Consider the following 4632-nt stretch of genomic DNA (forward strand, 5'->3'; position numbering starts at 1 on the left):
GTCGCCAACAAAGATATTTAACAGAGCTGGTCCCAACACCGACCCCTGAGGAACGTCACTCATCGCTGGTCTACACTCAGACATTGCGATACTGACCGCAGCTCTGAGTGCGACCATCCAGCCCTTCTGCTGTCAAAGCAGAGAAAAGCCACAGCACTAGTAGACGAAGCAGCTTTGAAGATATCACGCGTGTAGTAGGCTGGAAAGCGGGGCGGAACACGCCATTAAACACCACGCTTGTTAACCACGCCGCTCCGTTAGCCCACTTAGACGTTTGTCAGCACTGGCTGCGAAGGAGCGCTTCACCCTCAAGGCCCACACGTTGCCATCACACCAGCATGCTCTCTGGAGAGCTTCCCAACGGAAAACAAATGACACATCTCCGAAAAAATACTGTCACCTGATCACAGCCCGAGAGCACAGACACCCAAGGAGGTGTTTATACCATCTAGCCAGTCACTGTAACTCCATGTCCTGCAAAGGGAGAGGGCAGAGCTCCAGCACAACGTCCCAGGCAACCAGACTGCACTAACTGGCTATCAAGAAGCTGGACCTGCACAAGAGCTCTCAAGTGAAGGATGTCGAGAGATGTGTTGCTTTGCAGAAGCACGTGCTTGCTTGGTTTCCACTGAATCCAGCCAGCAGCTCTATGCAGCAATAGCTACTTGCTCTGTTTCATCCAGAGCAGCTGCACTGGGGTCCTGACAGGCTGCATGTAAATGATAACTAACATAAAAAGGCTCCAGCCCTGTAAAAAGCACATCAATAAGTGATAACAAAGAAGACTTGTAAAAATGAAATAACCGTAAACAACAGAATCACAATTGTGTGCCCTTACAGTAAAAGTCGAAAGTCCAAGATAAAATCTTGGATTTACTGTATTACATCCAAAATAACTGACTGAAGATGTGCAGATCATGAACCTAATATGCAAGGTTCTGTTTTATCAACATTTTCTTTTATGCAATACAAATTATATTAGAAAGTACACTGGGGGGGGGGAAGAATCCCCTGCCACTCCTTCTTCCTAAAAGTTAAGAAATACTTATCTCATTTCACTCAACTTTCCAGCCTGGCTAAGATCTCACATCAGAGATCACTGCAGCCTTTGGAAAAATCCAGACGAACTTTTCACTGGAAGTCTCAAACTCCAACTGTACTAATTTGAGAGAGGCACTCAGCGTTCAGAGCTACACAGTATTTTTACAATGAGACCTCAACATTGCTGTGATTTACCACTAGCCAGCACCCACACTTTCACCCACTACCGCTGAGGCCTTTCCGACAGACTGCTGTCCCCATTCACTTCAGTGCTGGAACTCCGTTCACCTTATAAAATGTGACTCTCCCTCTAGTCTGTGTGTGTATATATATACTGTTCTTTATCGACACGAGTAATTCTACTGTTCTTGTTTACATAACGATTATGATGCGAACAGCCCATGAGGAACTACATTCCTAGGAATAAAGACAGGTAATATGGGAATGAAAGGAAGATTTTTCTAGGTAAGGTATACTTTTTTTGGAAGTTTCCAAAACGAGTATCCAAAAGCTAGAAGAGCAGGTTGAAAAACTGGGTTTGATCTCACACAGAGATAAAATGGGCATGCCATTTCAATACGTGCATGTGCAAACAGAACAAACTGCTTAATCAGATTTTTGGCATTGGCAAAAAGCAAAACATCGAGATGGTTTTGTATTACATACTACAAAAATACACCTAATTTCTCAAACCAATAATCAGATTAATTCTTTAGTACACACACACACACTCTAGACAGTAAAGACCTATCTAGAGCTCAAACCATCCCCCCACCATTGCTATGACAACCCGTAGCAGAGACATTCTGCTCAGCATCTGTTTTCCCACAGTTTCCAACCTAGATTATTCTTGAAAAATCTTCCACAATCAAGTCTTCTGGGAGGTAGGAGAGATGGAAATATGTCTATGGAGGGGTTCCTGGCTCCTTTGTATTGCTACCTCTCAGAAAGACCCAAAAATGGCTCTGGAAAATGTTGCTTGAGCTGTCTACAGAGCCCCAGTTGCCTCCTTCCCATTAGACATGCTTACTTCAGAGAACACCTTGGAGAGGAATTTTGTTTCTCCATAAAAAACTTCAGCATGTTCTACAGGAAGGGACCGAAGTTACGTAGTAAACTGTCTGACAACGCTGTGTCTTACCTTATGCAAAATAAAATGTTAGGAATTGTAAAGAAAAAAAATACGAGCGTTAGTGACAGTCTGAGGATAATAATCTCTGTGGGAATTGAATGTGGTGAAAAAGAACCACACTGACAAGAAACAAGTAAGATTTCAAAAGAATGCAATTAAGCAAATAGAGGAAATGCACATAATAGATCTTTTTTTCCACAGTCAACAGCTGTAATACTTCAACATTTCCTTCAATGTGATTTATGTCTATTAGAAGTCTAGATGCAGACAGGAAGGTTCAAAACTTCCATAAAACATCTTGAAAATAAATTTTCCTATTATTGCCTATTTACAAAGTTAAAAATGAATAATTTTTCACAGTGGCCCTAAACAGCAGAGGAAAGTAAGATTTACAGTTAATCATTCTGAGCTAATATTCTTTTGATGATGTCTACCTGCAGAGATTAATTATTTCAATACTACATGGAAAAAGATATGAATAATTACACCAGAAGCAATGAAAATTCAGCACATCTTACAATTCTCAACAGCCCAAAGCCAAAATTTTAAGATAATTGAAGTTAAAGAAACACATTCATTTTGTAAAGGATTCCCATCCCTGCCAACAAGAGGGAGGGAGAGGGGAACACTGACAAAAAGAAAGGTCAAAACCCAAACTATCACTACAATTTTGGTTTACAGGCAGACGAGTCTCATTAGCTATAAGGTTTTGTAATTTACTACAGTAACACTGACTTCAAACAGTATTCTAGTAACTCCGCTACCATTTGGCAAACCCCCTATTATTAAATGTCCCTGAGCTTAGCAACACCTCTGCAGCACTCACATAAGGCTCATGTGAAAAATGAATACCAAAAAAGGCAGTTTTATAAAACCTGAGAGAAAATTTGTTAGGTTGCACTTAACACAAACCAGAGACCACCACAATTCTGCCTTAGTACTACAAGAAACTTCAGTTTCTAGTCCCTGGATTAGGTCAGATATGCTTCAATCCCTTGTGGCCACTCCACAGATTTGCCTGTGGAGCGTCAACCAAGTCGCATTCTTCTTCCGAATTCCAGCCTGACTACAGAACTTTCTTTTAATACACTGCAATAACTCACATCTTTAAGTCAGTAATACAAATGGTCAAAGTTAGCTCCAGGCCAACGTCATTTCGTCAGGATCTTTTTTGAAATGAATAATGATGTGACATTTTCATATGAAGAAAAATATACAGCACACAAAGCAAAGGGAATAACCCTGCAAAGTATTTCTAATTACCATAAAAACTTTAACATCAACCTTAAGTAGTTTATACTTTTATGAGAAGATTCATAATGATGGGGATCGCAGTGGGATCTGCTTTTGGCTGAGACGCCTACATTCTTTGTCCTGAAAAAGGATAAGAAAGGGAAAAGGGAAACTTGCTCCTAAATGATAGCACCCCTCTAAAAGGCTTCTACAATTGTGCTGCACTAAGCTTTCGGCATGGTGGAGTCTGCCACGCTAGAGATGAAACCCCTGAAACCCCACAGTCCTTGAAGAGCAGGGCCACTGGGCCAGCTGTGACACGAAGGAAAGGAGCCCGTTCCTGCCCTGGTGCTTGCCTGCACTCTGTGCTACGCACAGCAGCAGCAGCCCAAGGGCAATGATCAGCTTAGTTATCTGAACAGCACTACTTAGGAGTTGTCTGAATTACGTCCCAAATCTGTTTCATAACCCAGACGACTATAAAAAGTCAATGGCTTAATGACAACCTCACTTTGACTACAGCTCACGCACAAAATGCCAGTTAATTTTAAGCAGGGGACTGTTTTGAGTCTGCATTAGCCCCCTGTGACCACTGAAGGCCTGAGACAATGGAGACCATTTCTGCATAGACACACATACACAAAGTACACACTTACATATATACACACACAACACACGTAAGGCGTTGCCTTTGCTTGCCCTCCCGCCCCGAAGGAAAAAAGGAGAAGGGTGGGTTTTTCCCTATTAACTAACTCTAATGAGATATTTCATTTATAAACAATCAAATAATAACATTTTGCTTAAAAAGCACATAGTTATTATAGGAAAACTGACATTCTGTTTTATAGGTGAAACCAAGAAGCTGAACTTTAAACCCTGTTTCAACTGCACCTTAACATGTGTACCAGCACTGCCACGCACTGCCAAGTCACCAAGTCAGACAAACGTTGCGGGCTCCCTCGACGCTAACACGTACCAGAACAATCATTCTGCAGCTACACAGAGGAAGTCCATAGTTTTAACAGAATAATTTGGATTGTGCAGAAAAAAAATATTTCCTCAATAAACATATAATGATAATTTTATGTTTGGATGAAAAAGGTTTTCAAACCACACATGCACTGGAGGGCAACATGAACTTCTCTGCACATTTTAATTCTGGAACAATTTAGCCAGAGGTCTTCTATACATCCAAGCACAGAAGTCCAGAGGAGACCACAAAGATG

This window comes from Eurypyga helias, unplaced genomic scaffold (genome assembly GCF_000690775.1).
Source record: "Eurypyga helias isolate BGI_N326 unplaced genomic scaffold, ASM69077v1 scaffold247, whole genome shotgun sequence".
Classification (NCBI taxonomy): domain Eukaryota; kingdom Metazoa; phylum Chordata; class Aves; order Eurypygiformes; family Eurypygidae; genus Eurypyga; species Eurypyga helias.